Here is a 22,798-nt window from a genome sequence, read left to right as displayed (position 1 = left end):
TCAAGTGTGTTCGACATTTTATTGACATTTGTCGAGGGACATTTATAGACATGATTATGAGTGTTGTAGAGATACCCTCTTGATGGGTAGACTCTCGGTTAGGAGGTTGAGTAACCCTTTGGACTTTGGATTATCTTTCCTTTACTATGGATATTTGAGTATTTGAAAGGATGAGATTTGACATACTTGTAAGTAACCCGTGATAGTTTTGATGTGATCATCCAAGTCAAGTTAGGTCCTGTTATGTTTTGATGTCATGTGTTTAATTGTACAGGAACTTAGGAGCACAGGAGGTCGAGCGAAAGACACAGCTAGCGAGTAGGATGGCACAAGAGAGAGTCGACGGGCTCGATGCGTCCGAGGCACGAGGTGTTACGGAAGAGTACGCTAGCGGATGAGAAGGAGGCGTGTGGCATTTTCGAGGGACGAGAAGCCGGAGTGGAAGATTGCTCGAGAAGGCCAGAAGATGGGTTTAGGTGAGTCCTATTCTGGATGACCGAAATCACCCAAGCAAGCAGAGATGAAGCAGAAGACCCGAAGGAAAAGTCAACCAGAGGTTAACTGTGCTCCGGGCGCCCGGACCTAGGGCGCCCCAGGCTCGCACCCTGGTCGAGCCGGTTCAACCCGATCTAAGTGCCCGGAGTGGGTCCAGGCGCCCAGACCAGAAACTTTATCGAAATATCAGTTGTCGCGATTCGTTGTGATGGGATAAAATTTTATCTCCCTCCAGATGCCTGGAACCCTTCCTGGCACCCTGATCAGAGCTATAAATATAGCCTTGATCCCAAAAGCTAAACACAATACTTGTAAATGATTCCATTTGAATTTAGTTTTGTAATTGTGAGCTTTGACTGCTGTAAGAGGTTTCTCCGCCTGAAGGAGACTTTAGTGGGCTTTTCAATGTCTTGTATTAGCAATTATCTGATTGAAAACCAAGTAACTCCTTTTGTACCTCTATCTTTAGTTTACTACTCATTACTTTTTATACAAGTGTTCATCAAGCTGTAAAGTTTAATAAAGGTTTTGTTTCTTTTATATTTGTGTAGGACAATTCATCCCCTCTTACTAGCCGACAAGGGACCAACAATACTCTTTGGATATTTTTGGATAAGATTAGTAGAGTTTTTATACTCATATCTCATGGTTAGATGCTGAAAACGATGTTGTTTATCATGAAGAAGTTTATGGGATTAAACTTTACGATGGAAGCGCATCCTATGAGCTTGGAGGCACCCTCAACACTGCTTAAAAGGAGAGTTCAACCAGCCATTGAGGAACAACACTTCTACACGATCTTTTGACATTCTGATTACTCTAACTTCGTCCTATTGTTTAGCTGCGACGCTACTATGCCCAACTACTACCAAGAAGGTGTACGACGCTGAGCTCGATCTGATAATCTTCAAGTGTTAGATAACGAGATTTTGTTTAAGTACTTAATCATTGCAAAAAGGAAAGTGTAGATTGTTACACTTGTCCTTGATTCATTATTGTACTCAATCCCCTCTTCTGGCGGTTCCGAAAGAGGTTTTTATTGGATTGTCCATCGGTACAGTTCAAGGGATTGTTGGTCTTGGAATAAGAGTCGCCGAATGCTTCAAACCAAGTAGCTCTTTTCGTGTTTGTGTTTTTGTTCTTTTCTTCTTCCTTTCCACTTTGAGGCACCAGAGTGACGTCAGCTTGAGCCGAGCGATGAGACAAAGACCGAGTGTCCGATCGGAGGATGAGAGACACAAGAAACACAAATGTCTAGTCAGTTGCGCTTGTAGCATCTTTCGACTAGACTTGAAGAAGAGGCTTGTGATAGAGAGAATAATATAGGGCCTCCGAAGTTGAGGTCAGAGTTAAGAAAGTCAGCTGATATGGTGGTCAAAGTCAAGGAGAGGTCTACACTCGGGTTGGCACGGTCATGTGTCACGGTCAAGTGGTCTAGCCGATCGGACCTCTGGCCCAGTCGGATCCCGAGTCCCTGAGGATCGATGAAACCCCCGAGTTGTATACGTGCCATTCAGAATTGAGTCCTCTTGGTCACTCGAGGCTAACACAGTCACATGTCTCAGCCGATTGGTTTGGCCGATCGGACTATGGGAATACGACCTGATCAAACTCTTTGGCCGAGCGGAGGTCGAGTCCTCAAGAGAGTCATCATTCCTAAGCTGACCCAACCCCGTCTGTGAAGAAGGTCTGATCGGATGACCGAGGGGGGGGGGACTCGATCAGCCTACCAGCTAAAAATATTAAGGGTCCATCAACCCAACGACCTAGTATTCCTTTTTAGCATTTTGTGTAGCGATTGTTAAAAAATCAAGGGAATATTTCATGTGCAAGTAGTACTCCAAAAGTTTCTACTCTACGAATCATAGAGGTGGTGGTTCCATTTTTGGAAAAGTATCAGAATGCCAGAAGGGTCGATCCTTTTTGGGAAATGCATTGATATTCATGCACAGAGGAAGATTAACACTATATTCCTCCTAAAGGGCAGATACATAACATTACACACTCATAGACTACTGTTCATTACTACTGTTTATTGCATTCTATTTCCTCTCAAATACTTGTCTTACTTGAGCATCGGAGTGCTTGCATAGGGACCCCTCCCTGACCCGGTTGCTCACATTTTCTTTCCTCCATGCTCTTTTTTGACACATAGGATCGCTCAACGCCCTCTGTATCCAACTCAAAGTCTTCTCATGGTCAACATCAGAGCTACCTGCCTAGCGCGCCATCTTTCCAAATTTCAGATAGGATCAAATTGTATGACACATTTCTGGTTCAATAATAAGAAGATTGATTAGTTATACTTTCATGGTATTTTAATTGGTGTTATTTATAAGGGATGCAATTCATGATGTAAATATAATAGATAACAATTTTGTAAATAGAAAAAATAATGATTTTTTATCTTTTGCTAAAAAGTTCTATTTTAAAAAAGATAATGCTTTTGCTTTGCAAAAGCGTTGTCTTTGTAAAACTTGACAACACTTTTTATGCGTTATTTTTGAGTGAACTTTTAACAACAGTGCTTTTAACAACACTTTTTTAGCTACATAGACAACACATAAAAAATGTTGTCTTTTAACTTTTTTCTTGTAGTATCGTATGGGTGTATTTGGTAAAGTCTAGATTTAGTGGGAGTTTGTATTATATATGTTTGGTTATGTAATTGAAACTTATGTATTTAGATATTTTCTAATAAAATATAATGTTTAATGTTACTTCATTACACTTTGTATAACTTAAGTTAAAGTTTTGATCTCACTTAGGTTAAGAAGGATCAATTAGAAATTGACATGAATAGATCACCTTATATGTAATTTTCGTGTCACACACTCATGATTGATTTATGTCATTTGATTGATGTACGAAACCATTGATAGTTTAGCTATTATAGATACAACAAAGACTACATTGATCCTATGTTTAGATAATTATTGGATGACATTGTTAAGGAAGCCCTATGGCTTAGGGTTGTAAATAAATTGAACGTTCATGAACAAGCTTAGTGTTTGGCTTGGTAAAAGCTTGTGTATATTCGTTCAATATACAAAAGATCAATTAAATAAATAAATTTGAATAACTCATTTAACTAAATGGACAAACTTTAACACATATGTTCAGCTTGTTAACATTCGTGAACAATGTTCGTGAACATATTTGTGAACAACGTCCATGAACAATATTCGTGAACAATATTTGTGAGCAACATTTATGAACAATGTTCATGAGTTATGTTCATCAATAAATTTTTTATCAACTTTCTAAATAAATAAAAAAACTTTCAAAATAAACAAACAAATTTATATTATCAAACTCAATAGCTAATCAAAAAAGCTTAAAATCTAAAAGTTTCAAACAATTAAACAAACTTGAATTGAGAGCTCGATAACATCTAAATGAACCAAGCTCGTGCCAAACTTAAACCATGCCCAATCTCATTAAAAAGAAACCAAGTCAAGTTTAAACAATCTTTTTAACAGCTTGGTTCATTTTAGGCTCGACTCAGCTTGGCTCAGTTAACTTATCAAATAAACTTAAACACCATAAAGCTTGTCTCAGTTCAGCTTATTTACAACCCTAAGTATGGCTATGATGACAAATGTTATGAGTTCATTAAAGTTAACACATTATAAGTTTGCACATATGACCCAGTAAAAATTTATTAGAATTTTGGTGTCATAATTATAATTTTAAATGTCCAGTGTCATTAATTAAATAAGTCATAAATTAATATGGTTAAATTTAGAATTAAGGATTGACTTAAGGGCTTAACTATCATGAATATAATAGTATGAATATCACATATGTAATTTCTGATTTATTGAGAGGCTAGATTAGAAATAAGGAAACTTAGAAAATTATAGATATGAGTTATCATCCCAGTTTACAAAATAATATTTTATGTTTTGTTTCCCATCGGTAAAACTCTTTGGCTATTAAGGAAATTTGCAAATTGAAGATTATTGTCCAAAATTAACTGTAAACTATGGATTCTGGTATGCTTCCACAAAACTGATTGATACAGGGAGTATGAAAAGCTACCATGGGTGCAAAGAAGGTCAAATTGGCATGCTAAGTTGGGTCAAAGACAAGGGAAGTCAACAACCATCTCTTCCTCACTGAGCTACCGCTTGAGCCAACTGCTTAGTCTTCTAAGGCCCACCTGCCAAAGCCAACCAGCCAATCTTTCAAGGCCAACCCACCAAAATCGATCGGTCATTCTTCCAAGGCTGGCCCGTAAGAGCTGATCGGCCAATCTTTCAAGGTCGACCCACTAGTCTTTCTGACTGATTAAGCAGCATATGAGCCCCTATATGGATTGTCAAAACACATGGATTATCAGAATATGTGGGTTGTCAGAACACATGGATTATCAAAACAGATGGGTTGTCAAAACATGTGGAGTAATAGCATGATCCCCACAAGATCTGTATAGTATAAGACATGGGATACATGACCCTTCGACATCTGTGATGTGACTTATTTTTTATTATAAACATGATATTTAATTAATGCAGGGATTATAAAGTGTTATAAAAGGTTCCTCCCTTGCAGGCACAACATGTTTTTCATCCACACACAAACTCAACACTCCTCCACTACACATTTGTCATTTTCTCCTCTATTGCACTAAGTTGAGTGTTAGACTGATTGTGTCAGGGACCCCTAGCTTTCTTACTGATATTTCTCTCTTCTTTTCCTCCTCATGATCTAGCAGGCTGCTTGGTTCGAGGGTTTCCTTTGGTCAATATTCCGGCCAGCTTATCGACTCTCTATCCCTCACCGATTTCATACAGGATCATTGATTATTATATTTGTGATTTCATAATATCTAAATAGAGTTTAGGGTTTATTTTAAGATTTCTCAACCCAATTTTTCCATCATATGACACTTATAATTCCAGTTGACATTGATCATATTATAGTAGGTATGAATCATAACTGCTATAATATAAACAATGTATTTATAATCATAACTCCATCATAACTGTTGTAAGGATATCTTCAATCATTAGAGCTTTAAATGAGTTTTTTTAGTCCCCAATGTGCCATCATATCACATAAAAAATATAAAAACATATCACTCTTTCCACTATCAAAAAAACTTTTATATAATATTTTTGTGAACCCTACATTGTCAAATCATACCTCTTTATTTCAAGTGGTCACACCCATATTACTAATTTCGAAAGAGAAAACAAATTTGAAATTTCACTATTGTTCTTAAATTAAAAACCTCAAACTCACGTTTAGAATGATTCAAACTTTTTCATTTCACAAACCTCTTCAAAATATTCATTGAAGATATCTAATATGGTGATGAAGAGAGGCTCTGCCCAAGATGGATCAAAGTAGGGAAGAGCGTGCTGAGGTGGAGGTCAAAGTCAAAATAGTCAAAGGCCCAGGACCATAGATCAGGTGCAGTTGGCTGAACAAACCTTCAGATCAGGCGAAGTCGGCTAAACATGCCTCCAATGTCGGTTGAACGTGACCGTTTGAACGATCATCCTTCCAATTATTATGACTGGGGTTAAGAGACAAATAGTAAATTTTCTGTCCCATCGTCTTTGCCGATCAGACGACATGTCTAATCAAACAAAAGTAACTCTCTGACAACAGGAAAGCCGAGTGAAGGATAGGTCGATAGCTCTATTTAGTACGACAAGCTGGGTCGTCCCTGCCAAGTGGCTTTCAGTTGGCCTATAGTGGGACCCACTTACATATCTCATTGTCCTCTTATAGAAGTTTGTGCCGCTGGCAGCAGAGCATGTTCAGCGTGCAAATCGTACTTTGGAAGCTTCTAGCTTGTTATAACAGAGATTTGTGTGCTCGCTTAAGGAAAGGTGTCGGAGACATTTTTTGACTTATCTTTTTCTAAAACGCTTTGGAAAACATGCATACGGTTTAAGATACGTGCATAGATGTTATAGTGACACTAAAAAGGGGATCTCCATCCACAAACGGAGGTATGTGATACTTCATTGTTTTGCATATTTTTTGCTATTGTTCACTACTACTATTCCATTCTATTAAGTCGGATACTGACTTGAGTGTCGGAGGGCCAAGGTTGGGGACCCCTTCCCAACCTGCAACTAACGCTCTTAGTTTTGCAGGATATCATAAAGTTTTCATCAATCAATCGTAGAGTCACGTTCCTAGCTTACCATCTTCTCAACTTTCGGGCAAGATCATATTTGGCATTGTTTGTGGGAACTACACCTACATTCGAAACATAAAGATGGAAGATACTGGATGACTCACCACAGTGACATTAACTCAAGAAAAGTTGGAGATACTAATCAATGCCTGAACTGCAATGATGGTGCAGCAGCAACAGGAGACCATAGTCGATTGCCGAGAATCGAATGACCTGGTTGTATCAGCGATACACCTGCGAGCTGATTAAAGAACCTGACTGAAAGACCTTGCAGGCCATAAGGTGAACCACCAGTGAGCACTGAACGCGCTGATCCCATACCACAGGACATTATTCCACACACCCTATGAAGAGCAAGGCTGAACTGAGTGGCGGAAGGATCATCTTTCAAGAATGTGTCAGTCTGGGATATACAGAAAGACAAAGCACCCCACATGATGAGTCTCCCGAGCAGATCAACATGCAATTCTCCTAAGAAATCTTTGACGATCAGTTGCCACCTCACTATAGACCTCTGATGATCGAAGAGTATACAGGGTCAACTGATCCTGAGGATCATCTCATCAAATTCGATAGCATAGCTACGCTCCACCAGTACACTGATAGAGTCAAGTACTGAATACTCCTCACCACACTCTCCGAATCAGCACATAGGTGGTTCAAATGCTTGTTGATCAACTCCATCTGCAGCTTCAAAGACTTTCGAGCAGCTTTTCTTTAGCATTTTGCTAGTAGCCGCCATTATCAGAAGATGAATGTGAACCTGTTTATGAATAAGCAAGAGCCTAAGGAAGCATTGCGGACTTACATTAAAAGATTCAATCAATTGGCCACGGGCATCCCATCAACCACTCATCAGGAAGCTTGCGAGAGACTTCAATCACCTGCTCAGAAGGGTCACGAAGTACATCAACGTCGAAGAGGCCCAGTCATCTCGAAAAATGAAGTGATCCCTGAGTCGGTGCATGTCCTAAAGTGCCGAATGGCCCACACTCAGCCACCGCTAAAAGGACCCCGAGCGAGCACAACTCAACAACATCAGGAGCGCTCAACCCATGCAGTCTAGCATGTTAAGGCCGAGCGGGTAAAATTCACCAAGTCCCGACTATGGACCCCACTTTTTTTGCTCGTACCACCACTCGACAACTCACAACACGAGGGATTGCTATCATCTCAACCCAAAGTTGGCCGACAAACTCCTCAAAGATTCCATCGTCGATCTCCATCTCCTGATTGCCACCATCACTATCGATCGGGCGAACAGCATGAGGAGGGCAGGGTAGCACCCTAGCGGCACCAACCGCAGCTCCAGCGAAGGGATAATCAGAGGCCTGCTCAAGCGTCTGTTGAGCGGCCACACCTGTCAGCCTGGGAAGAAGTGAATCACAGTAATATCGCTTGGGGTTACATCGACATGATCACGGGAGGCCCAACCAATGGTGATTCCAATCGAGCTCGAAAGTCATATGACAAACAGTTCAAAATTCATGTAATTAGGTGCAGAAAAGAAAAACCACAGGGACCAGAAATCAGTTTTGGTCTCTAAGATTTGGAGGGAGTAGAAGTTCCTCACAATGATGCCTTGATCATTAGGACAGTAATTGCTAACTATAACATTCACTGCAATTTTGTTGATATAGGTAGTTCGGTGAATATTATATTCAAGAAGGCATTTGATCAGCTTCAGATCGATCAGAGTGAACTTCAACCCATGACAACTCCACTATATGACTTCACGGGTAATGAGGTGTTGCTGATCAGACAAACTTGGCTGAACATATCACTTGGAGAAGAGCTACTCGTGAGGACGATGATGATAAATTTCATTGTAGTGAATGCTCCATCTGCTTATAATTTTATATTGGGTAGACCAGCACTAAACGAGTTCTGAGCGGTCGTCTCCACGTTCAGCCAAAAGATCAAGTTTCCTGTGGATAACTTAGTCAGCAAAGTTAAAGGTAACCAGCTTGCAGCTCACCGTTGCTATGTGGAAATGGTGAAGACTGAGTTGCGAGCCACTCAGAAGGCCCAACTGGAGGAGCCTCCCTCACTGGTCTATGAAGAAAAAGAGGAGGTTCAAGTGCACCCCAGCTGATCAGAGGCCACAACCTTTATTACGGTTGATTTAGGCATAGAAAGAAGGCTGAACTGGTTGTCTATTTAAGGCCAAATCATGATGTATTCTGTTGGAATCCTAAGGTTGTTTTGGTGTGATCAACAAGTTAAGTTAGGTCCTGTATGTTTTTAACCTTGTGTCTAAGTGTGCAGGAGCTTAGGAGCACAGGTAGTCGAGCGAAAGACGTAGCTAGCGAGAAGGACGGCACGTGGTGCGTCCGAGGGATGAGGCGCTGTGGAAGAGTACACCGGCAGACGAGAAGAAAGCGTGCAGTGGTTCCGAGGGACGAGAAGCCGGAGCGGAAGACTGATCGAGGAGCAAGAGACGCAGCTATCGAGAAGGTCGGCACAGGGTGTGACCGAGGGACGAAGACTGCGGATGAGTACGCTGGCGGACGAGAAGGAAGCACGTGGCGATTCCGAGGGACGAGAAGCCGGAGCGGAAGCCTACTCGAAAAGATCGGAAGTTGGGTTCGAGTGAGCCCTATTCCGGATGGCAGAGATCACCCAAGTGAGCGGAACACTCGGTCTGAGGTGAATGGAGCCAGAGCAGAAGACCCAGGCTGGAAAAAGTAAACGGGGTTGACTTTTCCAGCCGGGGCACCCGGACCCCTCCGGGGCGCCCGGAACCCTTTCGGGCGCTCGAAGTTGACTTTTTGATTAAATCACGTCAAACACGATTTGAACATTGGGGGATAAATTTTTATCCCTCCCAAGGCGCCCGAAATCCCTTCGGGGTACCCCGACCAAGGCTATAAATATAGCCTTAGTCCAGAAGCTTTTCAACAATCAGAACTCAAGCAATTCTTTCAACACTTGTGCACTTCGTCTGTAGTTTAGCTTCTTTTTGTGCGCTTCATCGTTGTACGAGGCTTCTCCACCCGAAGGAGTTTTTAGTGCAATCATCTTCCTTGGATTAACAACCTCTCCGGTTCTAACCAAGTCAAACTCGGTGTGCCTTGTCTTTTCTGATTTATTTTGTTTTAGCTAATTTATGCAAGTATTAGTTTAAGAGTTCGAGAAGAGTTTGTTTTTTATTTTCAGGCTATTCAACCCCCCTTTTAGCTGGCCGCCGCGATTCAACAAGTGGTATTAGAACTGAGGCGCTTCAGGAGGACTAACCGCCAATCGAAGCAAAGATAATGGTCGGAACAAGCATCTACCCGCCAAAATTCAAAGGGGATTTCGCTACCTGGAAAAAGCGAATATTCCTTACAACTGATTTTAAATTAATTTTAATAATGGAATTTGGCTTTGTAGTTCCAGAGGGCAAAGAAAAATATCAATGGACGAAAAAAGGAATAGGGCGACTACGTAGCGAATGACAAAGCAGATTACCATCTGTTAAGCGTTCTTCCGCCACAAGAAGTCAACCGGATCGGGAACTACGACTCGGCAAAGGAACTTTGGGAGAAGTTCCTTGAGCTGCACGAAGGAACGTCTGAAGCCAAGCTCGCTAGACGGGATCTACTTCGCAATCAGCTCACCAGCCTGCAACTTGGGGAAGACGAGACAGTTGCGCATCTGCACTCGAGAATCAAAGAGATCATCACCGGACTTTCGAATCTCGGAGAAAAGGTAAGTAACCGAGATTCGCTAAGATACGCTTTAAATTCTTTTCCGAGAAATTCAAAATGGGCATCACTAGTAGATGCCTTTTACATTTCGAAAGATTTAGAAAAAATTACACTAGAAGAATTTTTATCGACATTTAAAGTGGACGAATCAAGATGTGCAGGTATGAAGGAGCCCAAGAACAACGTCGCCTTCAAAGCATCGAGGGACGAACCCGAGTCAGAATCTTCTCTCGATGATGAGGAAATGGTAATGATGGTAAGACGATTTAAAAAGCTTTGTAAATCTAGAACTACTAACCATCTGTAGGCAGAAAGAAAAGGACCATCCGCTGCTACCACTGCGATGAAGAAGGGCACGTCAAGGAAAGCTACCCCAAGCTGAGGAACAAGGACAAGGATAAAGGTAAAAAGCCTGTCCAAAAGCACAAGGTCCTAAGGGCGACGTGAGACGATATGTCGTCCGAATCAGAAGTCGAGGCGTTCTCCGGACTCGCATTAATGGCGAGTCATCAAGACGACGACTGCGATTCAAGCTCTTCTGAAATGAGCATTGAGAGCAACGATGAAGGGGGAGCTACATCTGAAGAAAGCAGCAGTTCAGGGGGAGACACGGACAACAAGATAGACAAGGTAAGTGAGGTACGATCTCTTCCTCCCGATAAACTTTTTAAGTTTGTTAAGTTGCTAACTAAAGATGGCTGCAAGTTAGAAAAAGAAATTAAAATTTTAAAAATAATATTAGCTAAATCCTGCCCTTTAGAAGAATTAGATAAAGTTAAATTAGAAAATGAGAAATTGAAATCAGAAAATGAAAATCAAAAAATTCAAGTAGATAACTTGAAAAATAGTGCATGCCTATCTAATACAAATTTTAGAAAGTTTAATAATTTAAATTGGTAGTATAGATATCACAAGAGACGAATTAGAAATATTTCAAATAAAATTGTCCATAAGAAATTCCTAGTTAATCCAGTAGGCCGAAACCTATATTGGGTTCCTAAGTCTTGTTTAACTTGAATTTTTAATCGGATTTAGAGCTTTCAGCAAGAAAATTAGACATTAAAATTTCTTTATGAGGCTTTGTCTAAGAAAGTGGTTGTTGCTCCAATAACCAAGAAGGCCTAGTTCCTCGCCATGACTTGGAAGTCAAAATATTGAAATAAAAATATTTAATTAACTTTCTGATAAAAGCGTTAAGGTGGAAACTTAATAATGCTTTAAAAAGGTTTTTAAAACATTTTTTTTAATTCTAAAAAAAAATTTACTTAAGATTTTTTTGCGTAAAACTTTTACATAAAAGTCAAAATAAAGAAATTTATGCTTAAAATCTTTACTTAGAAAATTTTCAAAATATTTTTTGAAAAATTCCTTACGTCAGAATTTTTCTCTCTCTCTTATTTAAAGCTTTACTTAGATTTTTTTTTTTGAATTTTTCATTAGAAAATTTTCTTACCAAAATTGTTTTTTCCTTAGAAATTGTTTAACTTAGAATTTTCTAAAGAAAGTTAGAAATATTTTTTTAACCCTTGGATTTTTTCGCAACCCCATTTTTTATGTGATCAAAGGGGAAGAAGGAAAAGTATAACTCTAGGAGGAGGTAGACCAAAATTTAAATTTTCAATTTTTTGCACTTTATTGCAAAAATAGTTAGTTTATTTTCATGTCTATTTTTATCCTACCTTAACTTGAGTTGCTCACATCAAAAAGGGGGAGATTATTGGAACCCCAAGGTTGTTTTGGTGTGATCAACAAGTTAAGTTAGGTCCTGTGTATTTTTAACCTTGTGTCTAAGTGTGCAGGAGCTTAGGAACACAGGTAGTCGAGCGGAAGACGCAACTAGCGAGAAGGACGGCACGCGGTGCGTCCGAGGGACAAGGCGCTGCGGAAGAGTACACCGGCGGACGAGAAGGAAGCGTACGGTGGTTCCGAGGGACGAGAAGCCGGATCGGAAGACTGATCGAGGAGCAAGAGACGCAGCTAGCGAGAAGGTCAACATGGGGTGTGACCGAGGGACAAAGACTGCGGATGAGTACGCTGGCGGACGAGAAGGAAGCACGTGGCGATTCTGAGGGACAAGAAGCCGGAGTGGAAGCCTGCTCGAAAAGACCGGAAGTTGGGTTCGGGTGAGCCCTATTTCGGATGGCAGAGATCACCCAAGCGAGCGGAAGACTCGGTCTAAGGCGAATGGAGCCGGAACAGAAGACCCGGACTGGGAAAAGTCAACGAGTTGACTTTTTCAACCGGGTGCCCGAAGTTGACTTTTTGACCAGATCGCGTCAAACACGATCTGAATGTTGGGGGGATAAAGTTTTATCCCCCACAGGGTGCCCGGAATCCCTTCGGGGCGCCCCGACCAAAGCTATAAATACAGCCTTGGTGCAGAAGCTTTTCAACAATCAGAACTCAAGCAATTCTTTCAACACTTGTGCACTTCGTCTGTAGTTTAGCTTATTTTTGTGCGCTTCATCATTGTACGAGGCTTCTCCGCCCGAAGGAGTTTTTAGTGCGATCATCTTCCTTGGATTAACAACCTCCCCGGTTGTAACCAAGTCAATCCCGGTGTGCCTTGTCTTTTTTGATTTATTTTCTTTTAGCTAATTTATGCAAGTATTAGTTTAAGAGTTCGAGAATGGTTTATTTTTTATTTTCAGACTATTCAACCCCCTTCTAGCCGATTGCCGCGATCCAACATATTTGTGTGGGTATGAGCTCCCCGGTATCTCGCCAATAATAGTGCAACATGAATTGCACGTCTGACAATCAAGTAGAAGAAAAGAGATTTCAGCTCAGAACAAAATCAAATTATCTGAGCAGAGGTGGAGAAGCTGCTGGATGCAGGGCACATCCAAGAAGTGTAATTATCGAGCTGGCTTGCCAACATGGTGCTGGTTTCCAAGTCGGGCAACAAGTGGCGGGTCTGCATGTTGGTGCAAGGAGCACTAAATGATCAAACCTAAGTTTTGATTATGGAAAAGAGTCTAAAGTTAAGGTTATTTGTTGCCTAACAAGTGTGAATGAACTTGCAGGAAAGTCTTAAGTGTTCTTAGACAAAAGTCCTAGTGGATTCTAGGTAAGTGGAAAACCCTAGGGGGAGGTAACCCTATATTTTATGGGGAGGTAACCCTAGGTGTTGGAAAGTCCTAGCTCCGGTTAGGCAAGGTGAAGTCTTGGCGGGTCAAGCACTTTGGGCGAAATCCTAGAGTTGGGGACTCTAGGTGAAAATCCTGGTGGTCGCGGACCAGGTGGAAGTCTGGACAGATCATGGAGCGGACGTTCAGCATGAAGACCTGAAGTCTCGAACGATGAGCAAAAGTCCAAACGGTTATAGAGGACCGATCAGGCAAAAGGTAAACTCTCCTAAGGGGAGTAGGTGAGGACGCGTTCTCCCGAAGAGGGAACAGTAAGTGTCGATTCAACCTAGAGATTCAGTAAAATTTAAAGTCAGCATCGGACAGTTAGAGACTGTTAAATTCATATTTTATATATATTATGTATTGTCTGGACTAACTTTATTTTACAAAAAATTAATTGGCTGAAAAACTTGGTCCAAGCGTCCGGAAGGGGTCTGGCCACCCAGAGCTGGTCCGAACACTCGAACCAGCCTCGCCTAGGGTGGGTGGTGCGTGCCCAAGCGGTCCGGGCACCCAGACCCGAAAAATAATCCATAAGCCTACATGGAGTGCGTCGATTGGCCGGGACAACATGGTTCAGGTGCCCAGAGGGGTTCTAGGCACCCAGAATAACCTATATAAGCAAAATTCAACCAGGAGCTTGACAACGACATTCAGAATGACTTTTGCACTTACACACTGCTCCGATAAAGCCTCTATGACGTCCAAAAGCTCCGACAACAACTCTGCTGAAGCTTTCATCCTACAAAGTCGTCGGTATTTTTAGTTTTCTAATTACATGTAATTGTTTCAAATGGTACTTGTAATCTTTACGATTGATTAGTGATTGCTCATCAAAAGACTCTCACGTGCGGGCCTTGGAGTAGGATCCGCCACAGGCTCTGAACCAAGTATATCTTGATCATGTTAGCATGGTTTGTTTGTCATTTTTATCTTTATTCGGCTATATTTTCCTCGACTATTCTAAACGAATGTGAAAGCCATGAGAGTTATTCACCCCCCTATAGCGTAACGATCCTATAATTGGTATCAGAGTGAGGTCGATTCAAATTGGTAAAACCACCATTCAAGTAATTTTTTTTCTGTGGTATTAGTCTTTTAAATTTTTTGGAGTCGATCGGAATCGGTACAGTTGCCTCTTCCAAATCAGTTTTATCACAATCTAATTTTCTTCCTTCTCGAAGTTGGTGCAACACCACTTGAGTTCGTTTATTTAAAATTCTTTATCCCACACTACTAAGCCAAGACTTAGTCTTGGGACAAGTTCTATATTTTTTTTGTTGTACAAGAGCTCCTTTTCAAATGGCCCACCAAGAACGTTATATAGCATTGCAAGCCCTCCCCACTTCTTCGACGAAGACTTTGGCTACTGGAAGAACCGAATGGAGTACCACCTCAAGACACAAGTCGAGATGTGGATAATCATCCAGACGAGATTCACATATCCCACCGAAGATGGAGTCCTCGTCCCGTGTGACAAATGGGATGCACCAACTAGAAAGAAGATTGAGGTTGACGCCAAAACTACTTAGACTCTACAATGTGGCCTGACAAAAGAAGAGCTAAACTGAGTTGGCCCGTTCTCAAGCGCAAAGGAGATGTGGGAAAAGTTGATCGAGTTGCACGAAGGAACTTCTGACACAAAGGTAAGCAAACATGATTTAATATTAAATAAACTTTATAATATAAAAATGCAAGAAGGTGAATCGGCAAGCCAACTTCACGTGTGGATTCAAGACCTGCTCAACGACCTCCACGAAATTGGTCAGAAGGTAGAAAATCGCGATGTCATCAAGTATGCACTCAATGCATTTTCGAGGAACACTTTATGGGCATCCATGGTAGATGCTTACAACGTATCCAAGGATCTTTCCTTAATAAAATTAGACGAATTATTTTCTGAATTCGAGCTTCACGAAAAAACTAATACTACACGGGTCGAGAAAGGTATTGATTTGATTACAGGAACAAGCATAACACGGGAGCCAAAATCCAAGCGCCGGACCGAACTTGAGTCCAAAGATGAACTAGACTCAGAAGAAGATGATGATGAAATCACTGTCGAGCTTGTCAATCTTGTATGAAAACTCTACAAGAAGAAGAAAGGATTCACCAAAAAAGACGTCAAGAAGGTGATTCAATCAAAGATAGTGCAACCGACTCCAAAAGTCAAGTCCGAAGTAACTTGCTATGACTGCAACAAGAAGAGACACTACAAGCCTGAATGTCCAAACCAAAAGCAAGAAATAAGGAAGGTGTTGAAGGAAGCATGGTCTGAGTCATCGGGAGAGTCGGGTGAAGAAGAACACGAGCAAGCAAGCTTCGTTGCTCTACCAACACAAGCGTATATTGCTGAAACAGAATCCGAGTCAGAAACCGGAGCAAAATCAGAAACCAAGTCCAAAAAGGCCATGGATCCGTATTCATTTCTGAAGAGCCAAACCACTTTGTAAGTTCTCTGTTCGCTAGTACTCAAATAGACGAATTATGAAATTTAATTGAATACTTGTTAATAAAATTCGCTAAATCCAATCTCCTGGTCAAGTCACTCTAAAAGGAGGTAATAGTCCTTAAGGAAGTGACTAACTCGAGTTCTTTGACTGAGCAAAAAGGAAACTCAACTCAAGTCCAATAACTTGAGGAAGAGAATTCCAATTTGAAAAGTCAAGTTAAAGAACTTAAGGACACGTTGAAATGGTTCACCTTGGGTTCCAAGAACCTTGACCTAATTCTTGGAAAAGAAAGGGTCATATACAACCAATCTGGACACGGATATAAGGCCAAACATTGATTCAAGTCTTACTTATCTTTAGTGAATCGATCAAATAGAAGAATAGTCCAAGCATGAGTCCCCAAGTCTAACTTGATTAATCAAGTTGGACTTGGTCAATATTGGATCCTCAAGGATCAAATCCATTACCTTGATAGATCCTATCAAGGTTATGATCCAGGGAGAGCCAATAGAAAGACCATCTCCGTTATTAAATAAATTTGTTTGATGTTTGCTTTACCACTTTTAATTATCCATGCTTAAATTAGAATAGATAAGGACTTAGGCTTAATCTACACTTGACTAGTTAGACTTAGGATTTTTATAAAGGAAATTAAATATTTAATTTTCTTTAAAAGGCTTTGTCTAGAAGTGGTTGATGATCCAATACCCAAGAAGGTCTAGTGCCTCGCCACATCTTGGAAGCCGATTATTGAAGTAAATATTTAATTGACTAACTGTTAAACCTTAATTTAACTCAAATGTAAATCAATCCTTAGATTCAAATTTAAAGATTAAATTAACCATCTCACAAAACTTATAAGATTCCCTGATTGCAAATCTAGAAAATGGTGAGATGGACCTAGGTTTAAAATAAATAGTAGTTAGCCAAACCTAAATTAATTAAACTCAATTCAATTATGTTAACTTAATTTAAATTCAACAAAAATTAATTCAATTTAACTAACCGAAGTCAATTTAATTAATTTCAAAATTGTAATTAACATTAAATTCTTAATTAATTTCTAAAGTATAATTAATTTCACATTTTTAATTAAATTCAAAAGAATAATTTATTTCAAAATTATAATAATTTCATAAATTAATTAATTTCAACATAAACTTTAAAACATAATTATTTTCAAAATTCAAACTGAGTTACTCTTCAAATTAAAATTTAAACTTAAAATATTTTAACTTTAATTTGTTAAAATTCAATAGTCAATATTTTTCAAACTCAAATATTTTAATATTCAATATTTTTGAAATTCAAACTTAAATATTTTAATATTTAAAATTCAATATTTTTAAAATTTAAACTTAAATATTCTAAAATTTAATATTTTTTAAAAAGTTCAAATTCAATATTTTTGAAGTTTAAACTTAAATAATTTTCAGAATTCTCTCCATTTCACTATCACCCATAAGATTCACATGTTTGATAACCTAGAAAGGGTGAGATGGAAAATCAGGAAAATAGATAATTACTTTATTCTAATTTTTCTTAGACTCTAGGGCCCTCAAAACTTAAATAATTCTCTTAAATTTTTGTTTAGCATTGATCAAGGGGGAGTGAAAGAACTCAAGTTAAATTAAATATTTTATTAAAAAAATATTTTCTCAAAATTTAAAGTATTCTTTTCAAAATTTCAAAATAGAGTTCTTTAAAAAGTTCAAAGTAGTTTTAAAAGGAAATTCAAATATTTTTATCTGAAAAAAAAATATTTTGAACTAAGTTTTTATGTATGTAACTAAGTTTTTTTTAATCTTTTTAAAAAGCTAAGTAATTAACAAAGTTTTGATAAAGATAAGTAGTTGATAAAGTATTGTTAAGTATTTGAAATCATTTTTCTAGCTAAGTATTTTTATAAGGAATTTTCAAAACTTAAATTTATCCAAGTTTTTCGAAAAAGTTAAGCATTCAATTAAATTTTATTTTAAAATCTTTCTAAAGCTAAATATTTAGATATTTTTTTTAAATCTTTCAAAAGCTAAGTATTCAATTAATTTTTTTTTTAAAATCTTTCAAACGCTAAGTATTTAAATTTTTTTTCTCTTTCAAAGGTATTTAACTAAGTATTTAAAAGCTTTTCTTTTTAAAGATAACTACTTAATTTCAAAAGTTGTTAAAATTTTTAAAATCCTTTTAAAGCTAATTAGGTACTTAAAAGTTTTTTCTAAATACTTAACTAAGTGTTTTAAATTCCTTTCAAAATTAAAATTGTTTATTTAAGGGGGATTTTAGTGATGTAATTATGATAGCGATTAGAATTTTTTCTTTTTTTTTTACTATCTTTACAAATAAATTTTTTCTCCCTAACTTAGTATCTTATTAATGTATGTCAAAAGGGAGAGAATGGTTAAAGTTAAGTTAAACGTCTAACTTTTAATTAAGAGGGAGCATAAGGGAGATTTTTTTTCTAATTATTTTCCTTATGCATAAGTTCTTTTAATTGTTTCATTTATACTCATGCTTAAGTTATTTACATAATTGGTATATTTTGTTGGATCGAGATCGCGCTAGAGGGGGGTGAATAGCGCTCGTGGCTAATTCGTTTACGATTTAAAACTTTATCAAAGAAACACAGAGGAATAAACTAAAAGACAAACACAGAGAGACACAGGCTATTTATTTGGTTCGGAGCCTGTGGCGACTCCTACTCCAAGGCCCACGCTCGTTGAGCTTTTATGTTGGGCAACAACTATAATTTTGTTAAAGTGTTTACAAAATGAAGTACAATAATCAAAAGAACAACTAAATATACCAACGACAATAGAAAATTGAAGATTCTGAGCTCCGGGTCGTCGGCGTCAAGTTGCGGCTTCGTTGGAACGTCTCGTTAGCAGCTCGTTGCACAAGGATTGCTTAGAAGGTTGTTTTTCTAGCTGCTGGTCAAGTCATCTTAAATAGCTTGTTGAGGGTGCCTCCAATGCCCCATGGAGGTGCCTCAACCCAAACTTTTATCCGGACTTCATCACTGTCGATAAGCCTCTGTTGCTGCAACTTATCCGCCTGAGGGCGCCTCTAATGCCCCATGGAGGCGCCTCCAAGAAGCAGTCCAAGGCGCCTCAAATGCCTATGGAGGCGCCTCCAGCTTCTCTTCGCAGCCAGCTTCTGGCTTGTACTCGAGACGCCTCCAAGCTCCATGGAGGGCGCCTCGGGTACTGTTCATCCGAGGCAAACTTTGTGTTTTATTCCCTGCAAGATATGTTAGTCCCAAAATATCCTGCAGCACAAAGTTAGTACATAGTAAACATAATAAATGAAATGTTTGACATCCTTCGGGATGTCCGGTTCTGACTTCAAATTTCCTACCAGGAACCGTAGGTCGACCCGACGCCTACTGTTCCCTCTGTGGGGAACGCGTCCTCACCTACTCCCCTCAGGAGAGATTACCTGATGCCAGTCCGGTCCTCCAGACCGACTGGACTTTCTGCCTAGGGTTACCACCCCCTAGGACCTAGGGTTACTGCCCTCTAGGGTTTTTCTCCACCTAGGATTACCACCTCTTAGGACCTAAGGTTACCCCCCTTAGGATTTTCACCACCTAGGGTTATCACCCCCTATGACCTAAGGTTTACGCCCCTTAGGGGTTTCCTCCATCTAGGGTTACCACTCCCTAGGACCTAGGGTTACCACCCCCTAGGGTTTCCCTTCACCTAGGTTTACCACCCCCTAAGATTTTCCTTCACCTAGGGTTACCACCCCCTAGGACCTAAGGTTACCGCCCCTTAAGATTTTCCACCTGCCTAACCGCAGTTAGGACTTTCCTGAAACCTCATTTAAGCACGTTAGATAACAAGAAATCTTAACTTTGAATCCCTTTGCCATTATCAAAACCTAGGTTCGATCATCGGATGCTTCCCACACCAACATATTTTACTTAACTTTAAATCAGGTTACTATAATAAAAAAGGAGAAGATTATTGGTGCAGGGAGCACAGACGATCGAAGCTAAGTTTTGATTATGGCAAAGGGTCCAAAATTAAAGTTACTTGTTGTCTAACAAGTGTGAATGAGCATGAAGGAAAGTCTTAAGTGTTCTTAGGCAAAAGTCATAGTGGATTCTAGCAAGTGAAAATGTTAGGATGTATACTAAAAGTCTAGCTTTTGTATGAACATTTATTTTGAAATAAGAATCACATTGGTCAAATGTCTATATTTATATGCTAAATGTAGTTGTTCATTTAATTTATATTAAAGATAACATGGTGTGTGGTGTCACACATAAGATCATATTATCAGTTCCTTATAAATTATAAATAGTTGCTCACAACCAAGATAGAATGGAACAAACTGTTGGAATGGTTGTAGTGTAATTTGGTATTAGTTTATCTTGACTATAAAATTACACTAGTACACTTTGAATGTATTGAGCAGGACCATTTGAGGTTGTTCTTTTTATACTGACTGTAAAAAAGAACAGGACCTCTGTTATTATGGAAGTATGTGCTCTTAATCCTGATATAATAACAAGCACATGTACTTAGTATTTATTTCTTTAATTTATCAATGGGTGAGATTTAGCTCGTTGAATTAAGAGGCCCGATAAGTTGGAAAATAATATTATTTATATGGTGTGTTGTTGATTATAGAAGGAAACTATGTCCTATTAATCTAGATTAATGATGCCCCCTTGAGGAGCTCATAAGGATTGCCATGTAAATCCTGCAGGTGGACTTAGTCCGGTATGACAATAAAGTTAAGCGGTACTACTCTTGGAGCTAGATATTAATTAAGTGAGTTGTCAGTAACTTATTTAATTAATGGACATTCGATATCTTAAACAGAGGGAGATTAATGCACTCATAAAAGAAGGAACCCATAATGAAATTTGGGATTAGTGCGGTAGTTCAATAATAACTCTTTAGTGGCATGAGTTATTATTGATGAACTTGAGTTGGATGTTCGGGACGAACACAGGAAGCTCAAGCTCATTGGGAGACCAAAACCAATTTCTCCTCTCGATCCCTGTTGTAGCCTCTATAAAGTCTTATATCCACAAAGTCTACTTCTTACCCAAGTAATGAGCTGGACACATCCTTGCTTGAAGCAAGGGGGGCCGTGCAAGCATTGTTTGGAGTCCAAGAGGTGGCCAGCCCAAGCATATCTTGATGTTCAAGATGTGGTTGGCCACTAGTGGAAGAAAAGGAAGTTTTGTTTTAAAATAAAATTTTGTTAAAATCTTTCCTTATTTGTAGTTATCTACAATGGTTAAAAGAGAGATTTTATTTTGTTAAAATCTTTCCTTTTTTATAGTTATCTACAATGGTTAAAAGAAAGATTTTAATTTTGTTTAAACTTTCCTTTTTAGTGTCCACTAAAGAAATAAAAGAAAGATTTCATTTTGTTAAAATCTTTCCTTTTATAGCCATCCTCATGGTTTTAAAAAGAGAGTTTTAAATTTTAAAATCTTTCCTTTTATAGCTATCTACAAAAGATTAAAGAGAGATTTTAATTTTGTTAAAATCTTTTCTTATTTGTAGTTTTCTATAATGTTCAAAAGAGAGATTTTAATTTTTGATAAAACTTCCTTTTTTTTAACCATGTCTTTAAAAAGAGAAGTTTTAATTAATCTTTCCTTTTTTATAGTTGTCTACATGTTTTAAAAGAGAGAGATTAATTTTAAAACTTTCCTTTATTGCCATGTACAATAGGAAATTTAAAAGAGAGAGATTTTAATTGTTATTAAAATTTCCTTTTTTACCAAGACCAAGGATTATAAAAGAGAGGTAGAGGGTGCCTTATGAAACTAACCTAGCCATGCTGTTGGTGCAAGCTGCACCAGAATCAAACCTGAGTTTTGATGTTGTCAAAGGTTCAAGTTAAGTCTTGTTATGATCTAACAAGTTGACTGAGTGTGCAGGGTGTTTACTCAACCGGGAAAGTCCTAGCTAGAGGCTAGGCAGAGAAATCTTAGCAGATCGTGGAACCCAGGTGCAACTCCAAGTGGGTCGAGGGGACCCGGAGCTTGGCAGAGTGATCGAGAGGTCTGGAGGACCGAAGATCGAAGGAAAAGTCCTGGGGAGCCGATCAAGGCTGAGTGAAAAAGTCCAAACTAGATCTGGAGGATCAAAGTTTGGCAGGTAGGTTGAGGTAAACAAACTGGAGGAGCGATAGTGAGGTCGATTTCCCGAAGGGAACAACCTTAGGTCGCTGATCCAACTGAAGAAACCGGGAAGGTTTCCAAGTTGAGATCAAGAACAGTTCTACTATTCTTTTATTTCTCATTATTATACTATTGTGCTAATATCTGTGTTGCAGGTTGTTTTGGTCTAACATCTGTGTTGCAGGTTATTTTAGTCTAACACTGTCTTGCAGGTTAAGTTGGATCGGTCGACTGAACCAAGTAAGATCAGCACATAAGTCAGTCCAGATCAGAACTGATCCAGAATCATATCAAAGTCTGATCGGTCGACCGAACCGTAAGATCGGTCGACCGAACCATGATGATTCAGTCTAGCCAGTTCATCAGCACTGATCAGCAGCAAAGGAAAGATGGGCTGATCGGTCGACCGAACCCAGGGATCGGTCGACCGATCCAATCAACATTAAAGCTGCATTAAATCGAGATCACAGCAGATTCTAACGAACAAGGAAAAAGCTTGTTCGGTCGACCGAAAAAGGGGTTTGGTCGACCGAACCTTTAAAGACCAGTAAATACAAAAGATCGAGCCAGCTTCGAACTTCAGCCAGGAAGGAAGGGAGCGGGTTCGGTCGACCGAACAGAGGGATCGGTCGACCGAACCTCCAGTATAGCTATAAAAGGTGCTCAAAGTCAGAAGCTCGAGAACAACTTTTCTGATCAAAATTCCTACTCTGCAATCG

This window comes from Zingiber officinale, chromosome 7A (genome assembly GCF_018446385.1).
Source record: "Zingiber officinale cultivar Zhangliang chromosome 7A, Zo_v1.1, whole genome shotgun sequence".
In the NCBI taxonomy this organism is placed as follows: domain Eukaryota; kingdom Viridiplantae; phylum Streptophyta; class Magnoliopsida; order Zingiberales; family Zingiberaceae; genus Zingiber; species Zingiber officinale.
Note: the sequence above shows the minus strand (reverse complement) of the source record.